Below are 15,806 nucleotides of genomic sequence, written 5' to 3'. Positions count from 1 at the left end.
GCATGTCCAGTGTGGATTGGCTGTAGGTGCTCAAAAACATTAACTTTAGACCTCTTTTACTACTTAACTCAAGTAAATTCAATCATAAGTTGAAAAATTAAATGTAAAATGTAATAGAAAAGAATGTTATGGCAGTATAAAATTACCTATTGCACCTGGTATTCCCAGGTGGTCTCCCATCCAAGTACTAACCAGGCCCAACACTGCATAGCTTCCAAGATCAGACGAGGTTGGGAATGTCCACAGTGGTTTGGCTGTAGGTGCTCAAAAACATTAACTATAGACCTCTTTTACTTCTTAACTCAATAAATTCATTGATCAGTTGAAAAAATTAAATGTAAAATGTAATAGAAAAGAATGTTATGGCAGTATAAAATTACCTACAGCTCCTGGTATTCAAAGGTGGTCTCCCATCCAAGTACTATCCAGGCCCAACACTGCATAGCTTCCAAGATCAGACAACATTGGCCATGTCCAGTGTGGCTTGGCTATAGGTGCTGAAAAATATTAACTTTAGACCTCTTTTACTTCTTAACTCAAGTAAATTCATTGCTAAGTTGAAAAAATGTAATGTAAAATGTAACAGAAAAGAATGTTATGGCTATATAAAATTACCTACAGCACCTGGTATTCCCAGGTGGTCTCCCATCCAAGTACTAACCAGGCCCAACACTGCATAGCTTGCAAGATCAGACGAGATTGGGCATGTCCAGTGTGGTTTGACTGTAGGTGCTCAAAAACATTAACTTTAGACATCAACTTTAGACATCTTTTACTTCTTAACTCAAGTAAATTCATTGATAAGTTGAAAAAAATAAATTAAAATTTAATAGAAAAGAATGTTATGGCAGTATAAAATTACCTACAGCACCTGGTATTCCCAGGTGGTCTCCCATCCAAGTACTAACCAGGCCCAACACTGCATAGCTTCCAAGATCAGACGAGATTGGGCATGTCCACTGTGGTTAGGCTGCAGGTGCTCAAAAACATTAACTTTAGACCTCTATTACTTCTTAACTCAAGAAAATTCATTGATAAGTTGAAAAAACTAAATGTAAAATGTAATAGAAAAGACTGTTATGGCAGTATAAAATTACCTACAGCACCTGGTATTCCCAGGTGGTCTCCCATCCAAGTACTAACCAGGCCCAACACTGCATAGCTTCCAAGATCAGACGAGATTGGGCATGTCCAGTGTGGTTTGGCTGTAGGTGCTCAAAAACATTAACTTTAGACCTCTTTTACTTCTTAACTCAAGTAAATTCATTGCTAAGTTGAAAAAATGTAATGTAAAATGTAACAGAAAAGAATATTATGGGAGTATAAAATTACCTACAGCACCTGGTATTCCCAGGTGGTCTCCCATCCAAGTACTTACCAGGTCCAACACTACATAGCTTCCAAGATCAGACGAGATTGGGAATGTCCAGTGTGGTTTGGCTGTACGTGATAAAAGCGTTAACTTTAGACCTCTATTACTTCTTAACTCAAGTAAATTCATTGATAAGTTGAAAAAATTAAATGTAAAATGTAATAGAAAAGACTGTTACGGCAGTATAAAATTACCTACAGCACCTGGGATTCCTAGGTGGACTCCCATCCAAGTACTAACCAGGTCCAACACTGCATAGCTTCCAAGATCAGACGAGATTGGGCATGTCCAGTGTGGTTTGACTGTAGGTGCTCAAAAACATTAACTTTAGACCTCTTTTACTTCTTAACTCAAGTAAATTCATTGATAAGTTGAAAAAATTAAATGTAAAATGTAATAGAAAAGAATGTTATGGCAGAATAAAATGATGTACAGCACCTGGTATTCCCAGGTGTTCTCCCATCCAAGTATTTACCAGGCCCAACACGGCATAGCACCCAAGATCAGACGAGATTGGGCATGTCCAGTGTGGTTTGGCTGTAGGCCCTCAATAACATTAACTTTAGACCTCTTTTACTTCTTTACTCAAGTAAATTCATTGATAATTTGAAAAAATTAAATGTAAAATGTAATAGAAAAGAATGTTATGGCAGTTTAAAATTACCTACAGCTCCTGGTATTCCCAGGTGGTCTCCCATCCAAGTACTAACCAGGCCCAACACTGCATAGTTTCCAAGATCAGACGAGATTGGGCATGTCCACTGTGGTTGGGATGTAGGTGCTCAAAAACATTAACTTTAGACCTCTATTACTTCTTAACTCAAGTAAAGTCATTGATAAGTTGAAAAAATTAAATGTAAAATGTAATAGAAAAGAATGTTATGGCAGTATAAAATTACCTACAGCACCTGGTATTCCCAGGTGGTCTCCCGTCCAAGTACTAACCAGGCCCAACACTGCAAAGCTTCCAAGATCAGACGAGATTGGGCATGTCCAGTGTGGTTTGTCTGTACGTGCTCAAAAACATTAACTTTAGACCTCTTTTACTTCTTAACTCAAGTAAATTCATTGATAAGTTGAAAAAATGAAATGTAAAATGTAATAGAAAAGAATGTTTTGGCTGTCTAAAATTACCTATAGCACCTTGTATTCCTAGGTGTTCTCCCATCCAAGTACTAACCAGGTCCAACACTGCATAGCTTCCAAGATCAGACAAGATTGGGCATGTCCACTGTGGTTTGGCTGTAGGTGCTCAAAAACATTAACTTTAGACCTCTATTACTTCTTAACTCAAGTACATTCATTGATAAGTAGAAAAAATTAAATGTAAAATGTAATAGAAAAGACTGCTATGGCAGTATAAATTTACCTACAGCACCTGGTATTCCTAGATGTTCTCCCATCCAAGTACTAACCAGGTCCAACACTGCATAGCTTCCAAGATCAGACGAGATTGGGCATGTTCAGTGTGGTTTGGCTGTAGGTGCTCAAAAACATTAACTTTAGACCTCTTTTACTTCTTAACTCAAGTAAATTCATTGATAAGTTGAAAAAATTAAATGTAAAATGTAATAGAAAAGAATGTTATGGCTGCATAAAACTACCGACAGCACCTGGTATTCCCTGGTGGTCTCCCATCCAAGTACTAACCAGGCCCAACACTGCATAGCTTCCAAGATCAGACGAGATTGGGCATGTCCAGTGTGGTTTGGCTGTAGGTGCTCAAAAAAATTAACTTTACACCTCTATTACTTCATAACTCAAGTAAATTCATTGACAAGTTGAAAAAATTAAATTTAAAATGTAATAGAAAAGAATGTTATGGCAGTATAAAATTACAAACAGCAACTGGTATTCCCAGGTGGTCTACCATCCAAGTACTAACCAGGCCCAACACTGCATAGCTTCCAAGTTCAGATGAGATTGGGCATGTCCAGTGTGGTTTGGCTGTAGGTGCTCAAAAACATTAACTTTAGACCTCTTTTACTTCTTAACTCAAGTAAATTCAATGATAAGTTGAAAAATGAAATGTAAAATGTAATAGAAAAGAATGTTATGGCAGTATAAAATTACCTACAGCACCTGGTATTCCCAGGTGGTCTCCCATTCAAGTACTAACCAGGCCCAAAACTGCATAGCTTCCAAGATCAGACGAGATTGGGCATGTCCACTGTGGTTTGGCTGTAGGTGATAAAAGCCTTAACTTTAGAACTCTATTATTTCTTAACTCAAGTAAATTCATTGATAAGTTGAAAAATGTAATAGAAAAGAATGTTATGGCTATATAAAATTACCTACAGCACCTGGTATTCCCAGGTGGTCTCCCATCCAAGTACTAACCAGGCCCAACACTGCATAGCTTCCAAGATCAGACGAGATTGGGCATGTCCAGTGTGGTTTGGCTGTAGGTGATAAAAGCCTTAACTTTAGACCTCTATTACTTCTTAACTCAAGTAAATTCATTGATAAGTTGAAAAAATTAAATGTAAAATGTAATAGAAAAGAATGTTATGGCAGTATAAAATGATGTACAGCACCTGGTATTCCCAGGTGTTCTCCCATCCAAGTACTTCCCATGCCCAACACGGCATACCAACCAAGATCAGATGAGATTGGGCATGTCCAGTGTGGTTTAGCTGTAGGCCCTCAAAAACATTAACTTTAGACCTCTATTACTTCTTTACTCAAGTAAATTCATTGATAATTTGAAAAATTAAATGTAAAATGTAATAGATAAGACTGTTATGGCAGTATAATATTACCAACAGCACCTGGTATTCCTAGGTGGTTTCCCATCCAAGTACTAAGCAGGCCCAACACTGCATAGATTCCAAGATCAGACGAGATTGGGCATGTACAGTGTGGTTTGGCTGTAGGTGCTAAAAGCCTTAACTTTAGACCTCTATTACTTCTTAACTCAAGTAAATTCATTGATAAGTTGAAAAAATTAAAATTTAAAATGTAATAGAAAAGACTGTTATGGCAGTATAAAATTACCTACAGCACCTGGGATTCCAAGGTGGTCTCCTGTCCAAATACTAACCAGGTCCAACACTGCATAGCTTCCAAGATCAGACGAGATTGGGCATGTCCAGTGTGGTATGGCTGTAGGTGCTCAAAAACATTAACTTTAGACCTCTTTTACTTCTTAACTCAAGTAAATTCTTTGATAAGTTGAAAAAATTAAATGTAAAATGTAATAGAAAAGAATGTTATGGCTGCATAAAATTACCTACTGCACCTGGTATTCCCAGGTGGTCTCCCATCCAAGTACTAACCATGCCCAACACTGCATAGCTTCCAAGATCAGACAACATTAGCCATGTCCAGTGTGGTTTGGCTATAGGTGCTGAAAAATATTAACTTTAGACCTCTTTTACTTCTTAACTCAAGTAAATTTATTGATAAGTTGATAAAATTAAATTAAAATTTAATAGAAAAGAATGTTACGGCAGTATAAAATTACCTACAGCACCTGGTATTCCCAGGTGGTCTCCCATTCATGTACTAACCAGGCCCAAAACTGCATAGCTTCCAAGATCAGACGAGATTGGGCATGTCCAGTGTGGTTTGGCTGTAGGCGCTCAAAAACATTAACTTTAGACCTCTTTTACTTCTTAACACAAGTAAATTCATTGATAAGTTGAAAAAATTAAATGTAAAATGTAATAGAAAAAAATGTTATGGCAGTAGAAAATAACCTACAGCACCTGGGATTCCTAGTTAGTCTCCCATCCAAGTACTAACCAGTCCCAACACTGCAGAGCTTCCAAGATCAGACGAGATTGGGCATGTCCAGTGTGGTTTGGCTGTAGGTGCTCAAAAACATTAACTTTAGACCTCTATTACTTCATAACTCAAGGAAATTCATTGATAAGTTGAAAAAATTAAATGTAATATGTAATAGAAAAGAATGTTATGGCAGTATAAAATTACCTACAGCACCTGGTATCCCCAGGTGGCCTCCCATCCAAGTATTGACCAGGCCCAACACTGCATAGCTACCAAGATAAGACAAGATTGGGCATGTCCAGTGTGGATTGGCTGTAGGTGCTCAAAAACATTAACTTTAGACCTCTCTTACTACTTAACTCAAGTAAATTCAATGATAAGTTGAAAAATTAAATGTAAAATGTAATAGAAAAGAATGTTATGGCAGTATAAAATTACCTATTGCACCTGGTATTCCCAGGTGGTCTCCCATCCAAGTACTAACCAGGCCCAACACTGCATAGCTTCCAAGATCAGACGAGGTTGGGAATGTCCACAGTGGTTTGGCTGTAGGTGCTCAAAAACATTAACTTTAGACCTCTTTTACTTCTTAACTCAAGTAAATTCATTGATCAGTTGAAAAAATTAAATGTAAAATGTAATAGAAAAGAATGTTATGGCAGTATAAAATTACCTACAGCTCCTGGTATTCAAAGGTGGTCTCCCATCCAAGTACTATCCAGGCCCAACACTGCATAGCTTCCAAGATCAGACAACATTGGCCATGTCCAGTGTGGCTTGGCTATAGGTGCTGAAAAATATTAACTTTAGACCTCTTTTACTTCTTAACTCAAGTAAATTCATTGCTAAGTTGAAAAAATGTAATGTAAAATGTAACAGAAAAGAATGTTATGGCTATATAAAATTACCTACAGCACCTGGTATTCCCAGGTGGTCTCCCATCCAAGTACTAACCAGGCCCAACACTGCATAGCTTGCAAGATCAGACGAGATTGGGCATGTCCAGTGTGGTTTGACTGTAGGTGCTCAAAAACATTAACTTTAGACATCAACTTTAGACATCTTTTACTTCTTAACTCAAGTAAATTCATTGATAAGTTGAAAAAAATAAATTAAAATTTAATAGAAAAGAATGTTATGGCAGTATAAAATTACCTACAGCACCTGGTATTCCCAGGTGGTCTCCCATCCAAGTACTAACCAGGCCCAACACTGCATAGCTTCCAAGATCAGACGAGATTGGGCATGTCCACTGTGGTTAGGCTGCAGGTGCTCAAAAACATTAACTTTAGACCTCTATTACTTCTTAACTCAAGAAAATTCATTGATAAGTTGAAAAAACTAAATGTAAAATGTAATAGAAAAGACTGTTATGGCAGTATAAAATTACCTACAGCAACTGGTATTCCCAGGTGGTCTCCCATCCAAGTACTAACCATGCCCAACACTGCATAGCTTCCAAGATCAGACGAGATTGGGCATGTCCAGTGTGGTTTGGCTGTAGGTGCTCAAAAACATTAACTTTAGACCTCTTTTACTTCTTAACTCAAGTAAATTCATTGCTAAGTTGAAAAAATGTAATGTAAAATGTAACAGAAAAGAATGTTATGGGAGTATAAAATTACCTACAGCACCTGGTATTCCCAGTTGGTCTCCCATCCAAGTACTTACCAGGTCCAACACTGCATAGCTTCCAAGATCAGACGAGATTGGGAATGTCCAGTGTGGTTTGGCTGTACGTGATAAAAGCGTTAACTTTAGACCTCTATTACTTCTTAACTCAAGTAAATTCATTGATAAGTTGAAAAAATTAAATGTAAAATGTAATAGAAAAGACTGTTACGGCAGTATAAAATTACCTCCAGCACCTGGGATTCCTAGGTGGACTCCCATCCAAGTACTAACCAGGTCCAACACTGCATAGCTTCCAAGATCAGACGAGATTGGGCATGTCCAGTGTGGTTTGACTGTAGGTGCTCAAAAACATTAACTTTAGACCTCTTTTACTTCTTAACTCAAGTAAATTCATTGATAAGTTGAAAAAATTAAATGTAAAATGTAATAGAAAAGAATGTTATGGCTGCATAAAATTACCTACAGCACCTGGTATTCCCAGGTGGTCTCCCATCCAAGTACTAACCAGGCTCAACACTGCATAACTTCCAAGATCAGATGAGATTGGGCATGTCCAGTGTGGTTTGTCTGTAGGTGCTCAAAAACATTAACTTTAGACCTCTATTACTTCTTAACTCAAGTAAATTCATTGATAAGTTGAAAAAATTAAATGTAAAATGTAATAGAAAAGAATGTTATGGCAGTATAAAATGATGTACAGCACCTGGTATTCCCAGGTGTTCTCCCATCCAAGTATTTACCAGGCCCAACACGGCATAGCACCCAAGATCAGACGAGATTGGGCATGTCCAGTGTGGTTTGGCTGTAGGCCCTCAATAACATTAACTTTAGACCTCTTTTACTTCTTTACTCAAGTAAATTCATTGATAATTTGAAAAAATTAAATGTAAAATGTAATAGAAAAGAATGTTATGGCAGTTTAAAATTACCTACAGCTCCTGGTATTCCCAGGTGGTCTCCCATCCAAGTACTAACCAGGCCCAACACTGCATAGTTTCCAAGATCAGACGAGATTGGGCATGTCCACTGTGGTTGGGATGTAGGTGCTCAAAAACATTAACTTTAGACCTCTATTACTTCTTAACTCAAGTAAATTCATTGATAAGTTGAAAAAATTAAATGTAAAATGTAATAGAAAAGAATGTTATGGCAGTATAAAATTACCTACAGCACCTGGTATTCCCAGGTGGTCTCCCGTCCAAGTACTAACCAGGCCCAACACTGCAAAGCTTCCAAGATCAGACGAGATTGGGCATGTCCAGTGTGGTTTGTCTGTACGTGCTCAAAAACATTAACTTTAGACCTCTTTTACTTCTTAACTCAAGTAAATTCATTGATAAGTTGAAAAAATGAAATGTAAAATGTAATAGAAAAGAATGTTTTGGCTGTCTAAAATTACCTATAGCACCTTGTATTCCTAGGTGTTCTCCCATCCAAGTACTAACCAGGTCCAACACTGCATAGCTTCCAAGATCAGACGAGATTGGGCATGTTCAGTGTGGTTTGGCTGTAGGTGCTCAAAAACATTAACTTTAGACCTCTATTACTTCATAACTCAAGTAAATTCATTGACAAGTTGAAAAAATTAAATTTAAAATGTAATAGAAAAGAATGTTATCGCAGTATAAAATTACAAACAGCAACTGGTATTCCCAGGTGGTCTCCCATCCAAGTACTAACCAGGCCCAACACTGCATAGCTTCCAAGTTCAGATGAGATTGGGCATGTCCAGTGTGGTTTGGCTGTAGGTGCTCAAAAACATTAACTTTAGACCTCTTTTACTTCTTAACTCAAGTAAATTCAATGATAAGTTGAAAAATGAAATGTAAAATGTAATAGAAAAGAATGTTATGGCAGTATAAAATTACCTACAGCACCTGATATTCCCAGGTGGTCTCCCATTCAAGTACTAACCAGTCCCAAAACTGCATAGCTTCCAAGATCAGACGAGATTGGGAATGTCCACTGTGGTTTGGCTGTAGGTGATAAAAGCCTTAACTTTAGACCTCTATTACTTCTTAACTCAAGTAAATTCATTGATAAGTTGAAAAAATTAAAATTTAAAATGTAATAGAAAAGACTGTTATGGCAGTATAAAATTACCTACAGCACCTGGGATTCCAAGGTGGTCTCCTGTCCAAATACTAACCAGGTCCAACACTGCATAGCTTCCAAGATCAAACGAGATTGGGCATGTCCAGTGTGGTATGGCTGTAGGTGCTCAAAAACATTAACTTTAGACCTCTTTTACTTCTTAACTCAAGTAAATTCTGTGATAAGTTGAAAAAATTAAATGTAAAATGTAATAGAAAAGAATGTTATGGCTGCATAAAATTACCTACTGCACCTGGTATTCCCAGGTGGTCTCCCATCCAAGTACTAACCATGCCCAACACTGCATAGCTTCCAAGATCAGACAACATTGGCCATGTCCAGTGTGGTTTGGCTATAGGTGCTGAAAAATATTAACTTTAGACCTCTATTACTTCTTAACTCAAGTAAAGTCATTGATAAGTTGAAAAAATTAAATGTAAAATGTAATAGAAAAGAATGTTATGGCAGTATAAAATTACCTACAGCACCTGGTATTCCCAGGTGGTCTCCCGTCCAAGTACTAACCAGGCCCAACACTGCAAAGCTTCCAAGATCAGACGAGATTGGGCATGTCCAGTGTGGTTTGTCTGTACGTGCTCAAAAACATTAACTTTAGACCTCTTTTACTTCTTAACTCAAGTAAATTCATTGATAAGTTGAAAAAATGAAATGTAAAATGTAATAGAAAAGAATGTTTTGGCTGTCTAAAATTACCTATAGCACCTTGTATTCCTAGGTGTTCTCCCATCCAAGTACTAACCAGGTCCAACACTGCATAGCTTCCAAGATCAGACAAGATTGGGCATGTCCACTGTGGTTTGGCTGTAGGTGCTCAAAAACATTAACTTTAGACCTCTATTACTTCTTAACTCAAGTACATTCATTGATAAGTAGAAAAAATTAAATGTAAAATGTAATAGAAAAGACTGCTATGGCAGTATAAATTTACCTACAGCACCTGGTATTCCTAGGTGTTCTCCCATCCAAGTACTAACCAGGTCCAACACTGCATAGCTTCCAAGATCAGACGAGATTGGGCATGTTCAGTGTGGTTTGGCTGTAGGTGCTCAAAAACATTAACTTTAGACCTCTTTTACTTCTTAACTCAAGTAAATTCATTGATAAGTTGAAAAAATTAAATGTAAAATGTAATAGAAAAGAATGTTATGGCTGCATAAAACTACCGACAGCACCTGGTATTCCCTGGTGGTCTCCCATCCAAGTACTAACCAGGCCCAACACTGCATAGCTTCCAAGATCAGATGAGATTGGGCATGTCCAGTGTGGTTTGGCTGTAGGTGCTCAAAAAAATTAACTTTACACCTCTATTACTTCATAACTCAAGTAAATTCATTGACAAGTTGAAAAAATTAAATTTAAAATGTAATAGAAAAGAATGTTATGGCAGTATAAAATTACAAACAGCAACTGGTATTCCCAGGTGGTCTACCATCCAAGTACTAACCAGGCCCAACACTGCATAGCTTCCAAGTTCAGATGAGATTGGGCATGTCCAGTGTGGTTTGGCTGTAGGTGCTCAAAAACATTAACTTTAGACCTCTTTTACTTCTTAACTCAAGTAAATTCAATGATAAGTTGAAAAATGAAATGTAAAATGTAATAGAAAAGAATGTTATGGCAGTATAAAATTACCTACAGCACCTGGTATTCCCAGGTGGTCTCCCATTCAAGTACTAACCAGGCCCAAAACTGCATAGCTTCCAAGATCAGACGAGATTGGGCATGTCCACTGTGGTTTGGCTGTAGGTGATAAAAGCCTTAACTTTAGAACTCTATTATTTCTTAACTCAAGTAAATTCATTGATAAGTTGAAAAATGTAATAGAAAAGAATGTTATGGCTATATAAAATTACCTACAGCACCTGGTATTCCCAGGTGGTCTCCCATCCAAGTACTAACCAGGCCCAACACTGCATAGCTTCCAAGATCAGACGAGATTGGGCATGTCCAGTGTGGTTTGGCTGTAGGTGATAAAAGCCTTAACTTTAGACCTCTATTACTTCTTAACTCAAGTAAATTCATTGATAAGTTGAAAAAATTAAATGTAAAATGTAATAGAAAAGAATGTTATGGCAGTATAAAATGATGTACAGCACCTGGTATTCCCAGGTGTTCTCCCATCCAAGTACTTCCCATGCCCAACACGGCATACCAACCAAGATCAGACGAGATTGGGCATGTCCAGTGTGGTTTAGCTGTAGGCCCTCAAAAACATTAACTTTAGACCTCTATTACTTCTTTACTCAAGTAAATTCATTGATAATTTGAAAAAATTAAATGTAAAATGTAATAGATAAGACTGTTATGGCAGTATAATATTACCAACAGCACCTGGTATTCCTAGGTGGTTTCCCATCCAAGTACTAAGCAGGCCCAACACTGCATAGATTCCAAGATCAGACGAGATTGGGCATGTACAGTGTGGTTTGGCTGTAGGTGCTAAAAGCCTTAACTTTAGACCTCTATTACTTCTTAACTCAAGTAAATTCATTGATAAGTTGAAAAAATTAAAATTTAAAATGTAATAGAAAAGACTGTTATGGCAGTATAAAATTACCTACAGCACCTGGGATTCCAAGTTGGTCTCCTGTCCAAATACTAACCAGGTCCAACACTGCATAGCTTCCAAGATCAGACGAGATTGGGCATGTCCAGTGTGGTATGGCTGTAGGTGCTCAAAAACATTAACTTTAGACCTCTTTTACTTCTTAACTCAAGTAAATTCTTTGATAAGTTGAAAAAATTAAATGTAAAATGTAATAGAAAAGAATGTTATGGCTGCATAAAATTACCTACTGCACCTGGTATTCCCAGGTGGTCTCCCATCCAAGTACTAACCATGCCCAACACTGCATAGCTTCCAAGATCAGACAACATTAGCCATGTCCAGTGTGGTTTGGCTATAGGTGCTGAAAAATATTAACTTTAGACCTCTTTTACTTCTTAACTCAAGTAAATTTATTGATAAGTTGATAAAATTAAATTAAAATTTAATAGAAAAGAATGTTACGGCAGTATAAAATTACCTACAGCACCTGGTATTCCCAGGTGGTCTCCCATTCATGTACTAACCAGGCCCAAAACTGCATAGCTTCCAAGATCAGACGAGATTGGGCATGTCCAGTGTGGTTTGGCTGTAGGCGCTCAAAAACATTAACTTTAGACCTCTTTTACTTCTTAACACAAGTAAATTCATTGATAAGTTGAAAAAATTAAATGTAAAATGTAATAGAAAAAAATGTTATGGCAGTAGAAAATAACCTACAGCACCTGGGATTCCTAGTTAGTCTCCCATCCAAGTACTAACCAGTCCCAACACTGCAGAGCTTCCAAGATCAGACGAGATTGGGCATGTCCAGTGTGGTTTGGCTGTAGGTGCTCAAAAACATTAACTTTAGACCTCTATTACTTCATAACTCAAGGAAATTCATTGATAAGTTGAAAAAATTAAATGTAAAATGTAATAGAAAAGAATGTTATGGCAGTATAAAATTACCTACAGCACCTGGTATCCCCAGGTGGCCTCCCATCCAAGTATTGACCAGGCCCAACACTGCATAGCTACCAAGATAAGACAAGATTGGGCATGTCCAGTGTGGATTGGCTGCAGGTGCTCAAAAACATTAACTTTAGACCTCTTTTACTACTTAACTCAAGTAAATTCAATGATAAGTTGAAAAATTAAATGTAAAATGTAATAGAAAAGAATGTTATGGCAGTATAAAATTACCTATTGCACCTGGTATTCCCAGGTGGTCTCCCATCCAAGTACTAACCAGGCCCAACACTGCATAGCTTCCAAGATCAGACGAGGTTGGGAATGTCCACAGTGGTTTGGCTGTAGGTGCTCAAAAACATTAACTTTAGACCTCTTTTACTTCTTAACTCAAGTAAATTCATTGATCAGTTGAAAAAATTAAATGTAAAATGTAATAGAAAAGAATGTTATGGCAGTATAAAATTACCTACAGCTCCTGGTATTCAAAGGTGGTCTCCCATCCAAGTACTATCCAGGCCCAACACTGCATAGCTTCCAAGATCAGACAACATTGGCCATGTCCAGTGAGGCTTGGCTATAGGTGCTGAAAAATATTAACTTTAGACCTCTTTTACTTCTTAACTCAAGTAAATTCATTGCTAAGTTGAAAAAATGTAATGTAAAATGTAACAGAAAAGAATGTTATGGCTATATAAAATTACCTACAGCACCTGGTATTCCCAGGTGGTCTCCCATCCAAGTACTAACCAGGCCCAACACTGCATAGCTTGCAAGATCAGACGAGATTGGGCATGTCCAGTGTGGTTTGACTGTAGGTGCTCAAAAACATTAACTTTAGACATCAACTTTAGACATCTTTTACTTCTTAACTCAAGTAAATTCATTGATAAGTTGAAAAAAATAAATTAAAATTTAATAGAAAAGAATGTTATGGCAGTATAAAATTACCTACAGCACCTGGTATTCCCAGGTGGTCTCCCATCCAAGTACTAACCAGGCCCAACACTGCATAGCTTCCAAGATCAGACGAGATTGGGCATGTCCACTGTGGTTAGGCTGCAGGTGCTCAAAAACATTAACTTTAGACCTCTATTACTTCTTAACTCAAGAAAATTCATTGATAAGTTGAAAAAACTAAATGTAAAATGTAATAGAAAAGACTGTTATGGCAGTATAAAATTACCTACAGCACCTGGTATTCCCAGGTGGTCTCCCATCCAAGTACTAACCATGCCCAACACTGCATAGCTTCCAAGATCAGACGAGATTGGGCATGTCCAGTGTGGTTTGGCTGTAGGTGCTCAAAAACATTAACTTTAGACCTCTTTTACTTCTTAACTCAAGTAAATTCATTGCTAAGTTGAAAAAATGTAATGTAAAATGTAACAGAAAAGAATGTTATGGGAGTATAAAATTACCTACAGCACCTGGTATTCCCAGGTGGTCTCCCATCCAAGTACTTACCAGGTCCAACACTGCATAGCTTCCAAGATCAGACGAGATTGGGAATGTCCAGTGTGGTTTGGCTGTACGTGATAAAAGCGTTAACTTTAGACCTCTATTACTTCTTAACTCAAGTAAATTCATTGATAAGTTGAAAAAATTAAATGTAAAATGTAATAGAAAAGACTGTTACGGCAGTATAAAATTACCTACAGCACCTGGGATTCCTAGGTGGACTCCCATCCAAGTACTAACCAGGTCCAACACTGCATAGCTTCCAAGATCAGACGAGATTGGGCATGTCCAGTGTGGTTTGACTGTAGGTGCTCAAAAACATTAACTTTAGACCTCTTTTACTTCTTAACTCAAGTAAATTCATTGATAAGTTGAAAAAATTAAATGTAAAATGTAATAGAAAAGAATGTTATGGCTGCATAAAATTACCTACAGCACCTGGTATTCCCAGGTGGTCTCCCATCCAAGTACTAACCAGGCTCAACACTGCATAACTTCCAAGATCAGATGAGATTGGGCATGTCCAGTGTGGTTTGTCTGTAGGTGCTCAAAAACATTAACTTTAGACCTCTATTACTTCTTAACTCAAGTAAATTCATTGATAAGTTGAAAAAATTAAATGTAAAATGTAATAGAAAAGAATGTTATGGCAGTATAAAATGATGTACAGCACCTGGTATTCCCAGGTGTTCTCCCATCCAAGTATTTACCAGGCCCAACACGGCATAGCACCCAAGATCAGACGAGATTGGGCATGTCCAGTGTGGTTTGGCTGTAGGCCCTCAATAACATTAACTTTAGACCTCTTTTACTTCTTTACTCAAGTAAATTCATTGATAATTTGAAAAAATTAAATGTAAAATGTAATAGAAAAGAATGTTATGGCAGTTTAAAATTACCTACAGCTCCTGGTATTCCCAGGTGGTCTCCCATCCAAGTACTAACCAGGCCCAACACTGCATAGTTTCCAAGATCAGACGAGATTGGGCATGTCCACTGTGGTTGGGATGTAGGTGCTCAAAAACATTAACTTTAGACCTCTATTACTTCTTAACTCAAGTAAATTCATTGATAAGTTGAAAAAATTAAATGTAAAATGTAATAGAAAAGAATGTTATGGCAGTATAAAATTACCTACAGCACCTGGTATTCCCAGGTGGTCTCCCGTCCAAGTACTAACCAGGCCCAACACTGCAAAGCTTCCAAGATCAGACGAGATTGGGCATGTCCAGTGTGGTTTGTCTGTATGTGCTCAAAAACATTAACTTTAGACCTCTTTTACTTCTTAACTCAAGTAAATTCATTGATAAGTTGAAAAAATGAAATGTAAAATGTAATAGAAAAGAATGTTTTGGCTGTCTAAAATTACCTATAGCACCTTGTATTCCTAGGTGTTCTCCCATCCAAGTACTAACCAGGTCCAACACTGCATAGCTTCCAAGATCAGACGAGATTGGGCATGTTCAGTGTGGTTTGGCTGTAGGTGCTCAAAAACATTAACTTTAGACCTCTATTACTTCATAACTCAAGTAAATTCATTGACAAGTTGAAAAAATTAAATTTAAAATGTAATAGAAAAGAATGTTATCGCAGTATAAAATTACAAACAGCAACTGGTATTCCCAGGTGGTCTCCCATCCAAGTACTAACCAGGCCCAACACTGCATAGCTTCCAAGTTCAGATGAGATTGGGCATGTCCAGTGTGGTTTGGCTGTAGGTGCTCAAAAACATTAACTTTAGACCTCTTTTACTTCTTAACTCAAGTAAATTCAATGATAAGTTGAAAAATGAAATGTAAAATGTAATAGAAAAGAATGTTATGGCAGTATAAAATTACCTACAGCACCTGATATTCCCAGGTGGTCTCCCATTCAAGTACTAACCAGTCCCAAAACTGCATAGCTTCCAAGATCAGACGAGATTGGGAATGTCCACTGTGGTTTGGCTGTAGGTGATAAAAGCCTTAACTTTAGACCTCTATTACTTCTTAACTC

At 37.4% G+C, this 15,806-nt stretch overlaps 3 non-coding genes and 49 pseudogenes across 3 annotated transcripts; all 52 read right to left on the bottom strand.

The window, feature by feature from the left end:
• Positions 1-143: 143 nt before the first annotated feature.
• On the bottom strand, positions 144-262 carry LOC148499879 (5S ribosomal RNA; annotated as a pseudogene).
• Positions 263-612: 350 nt separating this feature from the next.
• On the bottom strand, positions 613-731 carry LOC148499878 (5S ribosomal RNA; annotated as a pseudogene).
• Positions 732-859: 128 nt separating this feature from the next.
• Positions 860-978, bottom strand: LOC148499877 (5S ribosomal RNA; annotated as a pseudogene).
• A 116-nt stretch (positions 979-1,094) lies between these two features.
• Positions 1,095-1,213, bottom strand: LOC148499876 (5S ribosomal RNA). The gene has a single exon (XR_015870386.1). It is a non-coding gene; the product is annotated as a 5S ribosomal RNA (ribosomal RNA).
• Positions 1,214-1,329: 116 nt separating this feature from the next.
• LOC148499875 (5S ribosomal RNA) lies at positions 1,330-1,448 on the bottom strand (annotated as a pseudogene).
• A 115-nt stretch (positions 1,449-1,563) lies between these two features.
• On the bottom strand, positions 1,564-1,682 carry LOC148499874 (5S ribosomal RNA; annotated as a pseudogene).
• Positions 1,683-2,033: 351 nt separating this feature from the next.
• Positions 2,034-2,152, bottom strand: LOC148499873 (5S ribosomal RNA; annotated as a pseudogene).
• A 116-nt stretch (positions 2,153-2,268) lies between these two features.
• Positions 2,269-2,387, bottom strand: LOC148499872 (5S ribosomal RNA; annotated as a pseudogene).
• Positions 2,388-2,738: 351 nt separating this feature from the next.
• Positions 2,739-2,857, bottom strand: LOC148499871 (5S ribosomal RNA; annotated as a pseudogene).
• Positions 2,858-2,973: 116 nt separating this feature from the next.
• Positions 2,974-3,092, bottom strand: LOC148499870 (5S ribosomal RNA; annotated as a pseudogene).
• Positions 3,093-3,208: 116 nt separating this feature from the next.
• Positions 3,209-3,327, bottom strand: LOC148499869 (5S ribosomal RNA; annotated as a pseudogene).
• Positions 3,328-3,442: 115 nt separating this feature from the next.
• LOC148499868 (5S ribosomal RNA) lies at positions 3,443-3,561 on the bottom strand (annotated as a pseudogene).
• A 102-nt stretch (positions 3,562-3,663) lies between these two features.
• Positions 3,664-3,782, bottom strand: LOC148499867 (5S ribosomal RNA). The gene has a single exon (XR_015870385.1). It is a non-coding gene; the product is annotated as a 5S ribosomal RNA (ribosomal RNA).
• A 349-nt stretch (positions 3,783-4,131) lies between these two features.
• Positions 4,132-4,250, bottom strand: LOC148499866 (5S ribosomal RNA; annotated as a pseudogene).
• Positions 4,251-4,366: 116 nt separating this feature from the next.
• LOC148499865 (5S ribosomal RNA) lies at positions 4,367-4,485 on the bottom strand (annotated as a pseudogene).
• Positions 4,486-4,835: 350 nt separating this feature from the next.
• LOC148499864 (5S ribosomal RNA) lies at positions 4,836-4,954 on the bottom strand (annotated as a pseudogene).
• Positions 4,955-5,070: 116 nt separating this feature from the next.
• LOC148499863 (5S ribosomal RNA) lies at positions 5,071-5,189 on the bottom strand (annotated as a pseudogene).
• A 350-nt stretch (positions 5,190-5,539) lies between these two features.
• On the bottom strand, positions 5,540-5,658 carry LOC148499862 (5S ribosomal RNA; annotated as a pseudogene).
• Positions 5,659-6,009: 351 nt separating this feature from the next.
• Positions 6,010-6,128, bottom strand: LOC148499861 (5S ribosomal RNA; annotated as a pseudogene).
• A 128-nt stretch (positions 6,129-6,256) lies between these two features.
• On the bottom strand, positions 6,257-6,375 carry LOC148499860 (5S ribosomal RNA; annotated as a pseudogene).
• A 116-nt stretch (positions 6,376-6,491) lies between these two features.
• Positions 6,492-6,610, bottom strand: LOC148499859 (5S ribosomal RNA; annotated as a pseudogene).
• Positions 6,611-6,726: 116 nt separating this feature from the next.
• Positions 6,727-6,845, bottom strand: LOC148499858 (5S ribosomal RNA; annotated as a pseudogene).
• Positions 6,846-6,960: 115 nt separating this feature from the next.
• LOC148499857 (5S ribosomal RNA) lies at positions 6,961-7,079 on the bottom strand (annotated as a pseudogene).
• Positions 7,080-7,195: 116 nt separating this feature from the next.
• LOC148499856 (5S ribosomal RNA) lies at positions 7,196-7,314 on the bottom strand (annotated as a pseudogene).
• A 351-nt stretch (positions 7,315-7,665) lies between these two features.
• On the bottom strand, positions 7,666-7,784 carry LOC148499855 (5S ribosomal RNA; annotated as a pseudogene).
• Positions 7,785-7,900: 116 nt separating this feature from the next.
• LOC148499854 (5S ribosomal RNA) lies at positions 7,901-8,019 on the bottom strand (annotated as a pseudogene).
• A 116-nt stretch (positions 8,020-8,135) lies between these two features.
• On the bottom strand, positions 8,136-8,254 carry LOC148499853 (5S ribosomal RNA; annotated as a pseudogene).
• Positions 8,255-8,370: 116 nt separating this feature from the next.
• Positions 8,371-8,489, bottom strand: LOC148499852 (5S ribosomal RNA; annotated as a pseudogene).
• A 115-nt stretch (positions 8,490-8,604) lies between these two features.
• Positions 8,605-8,723, bottom strand: LOC148499851 (5S ribosomal RNA; annotated as a pseudogene).
• Positions 8,724-8,839: 116 nt separating this feature from the next.
• Positions 8,840-8,958, bottom strand: LOC148499850 (5S ribosomal RNA; annotated as a pseudogene).
• A 351-nt stretch (positions 8,959-9,309) lies between these two features.
• Positions 9,310-9,428, bottom strand: LOC148499849 (5S ribosomal RNA; annotated as a pseudogene).
• Positions 9,429-9,779: 351 nt separating this feature from the next.
• Positions 9,780-9,898, bottom strand: LOC148499848 (5S ribosomal RNA; annotated as a pseudogene).
• A 116-nt stretch (positions 9,899-10,014) lies between these two features.
• Positions 10,015-10,133, bottom strand: LOC148499847 (5S ribosomal RNA; annotated as a pseudogene).
• A 116-nt stretch (positions 10,134-10,249) lies between these two features.
• LOC148499846 (5S ribosomal RNA) lies at positions 10,250-10,368 on the bottom strand (annotated as a pseudogene).
• Positions 10,369-10,483: 115 nt separating this feature from the next.
• On the bottom strand, positions 10,484-10,602 carry LOC148499845 (5S ribosomal RNA; annotated as a pseudogene).
• A 102-nt stretch (positions 10,603-10,704) lies between these two features.
• Positions 10,705-10,823, bottom strand: LOC148499844 (5S ribosomal RNA). The gene has a single exon (XR_015870384.1). It is a non-coding gene; the product is annotated as a 5S ribosomal RNA (ribosomal RNA).
• Positions 10,824-11,173: 350 nt separating this feature from the next.
• Positions 11,174-11,292, bottom strand: LOC148499843 (5S ribosomal RNA; annotated as a pseudogene).
• Positions 11,293-11,408: 116 nt separating this feature from the next.
• Positions 11,409-11,527, bottom strand: LOC148499842 (5S ribosomal RNA; annotated as a pseudogene).
• A 350-nt stretch (positions 11,528-11,877) lies between these two features.
• Positions 11,878-11,996, bottom strand: LOC148499841 (5S ribosomal RNA; annotated as a pseudogene).
• Positions 11,997-12,112: 116 nt separating this feature from the next.
• LOC148499840 (5S ribosomal RNA) lies at positions 12,113-12,231 on the bottom strand (annotated as a pseudogene).
• A 350-nt stretch (positions 12,232-12,581) lies between these two features.
• LOC148499839 (5S ribosomal RNA) lies at positions 12,582-12,700 on the bottom strand (annotated as a pseudogene).
• Positions 12,701-13,051: 351 nt separating this feature from the next.
• On the bottom strand, positions 13,052-13,170 carry LOC148499838 (5S ribosomal RNA; annotated as a pseudogene).
• Positions 13,171-13,298: 128 nt separating this feature from the next.
• On the bottom strand, positions 13,299-13,417 carry LOC148499837 (5S ribosomal RNA; annotated as a pseudogene).
• Positions 13,418-13,533: 116 nt separating this feature from the next.
• Positions 13,534-13,652, bottom strand: LOC148499836 (5S ribosomal RNA; annotated as a pseudogene).
• A 116-nt stretch (positions 13,653-13,768) lies between these two features.
• On the bottom strand, positions 13,769-13,887 carry LOC148499835 (5S ribosomal RNA; annotated as a pseudogene).
• A 115-nt stretch (positions 13,888-14,002) lies between these two features.
• LOC148499834 (5S ribosomal RNA) lies at positions 14,003-14,121 on the bottom strand (annotated as a pseudogene).
• A 116-nt stretch (positions 14,122-14,237) lies between these two features.
• LOC148499833 (5S ribosomal RNA) lies at positions 14,238-14,356 on the bottom strand (annotated as a pseudogene).
• Positions 14,357-14,707: 351 nt separating this feature from the next.
• On the bottom strand, positions 14,708-14,826 carry LOC148499832 (5S ribosomal RNA; annotated as a pseudogene).
• A 116-nt stretch (positions 14,827-14,942) lies between these two features.
• Positions 14,943-15,061, bottom strand: LOC148499831 (5S ribosomal RNA; annotated as a pseudogene).
• A 116-nt stretch (positions 15,062-15,177) lies between these two features.
• On the bottom strand, positions 15,178-15,296 carry LOC148499830 (5S ribosomal RNA; annotated as a pseudogene).
• Positions 15,297-15,412: 116 nt separating this feature from the next.
• On the bottom strand, positions 15,413-15,531 carry LOC148499829 (5S ribosomal RNA; annotated as a pseudogene).
• Positions 15,532-15,646: 115 nt separating this feature from the next.
• On the bottom strand, positions 15,647-15,765 carry LOC148499828 (5S ribosomal RNA; annotated as a pseudogene).
• Between the last annotated feature and the right edge of the window lie 41 nt (positions 15,766-15,806).

The sequence above is a fragment of the Taudactylus pleione genome, unplaced genomic scaffold, assembly GCF_031769625.1.
Source record: "Taudactylus pleione unplaced genomic scaffold, aTauple2 ptg000550l, whole genome shotgun sequence".
NCBI lineage: Eukaryota > Metazoa > Chordata > Amphibia > Anura > Myobatrachidae > Taudactylus > Taudactylus pleione.
The sequence above is the reverse complement of the archived record's forward strand: the minus strand, read 5'-3'. Positions and strand labels throughout refer to the sequence as shown.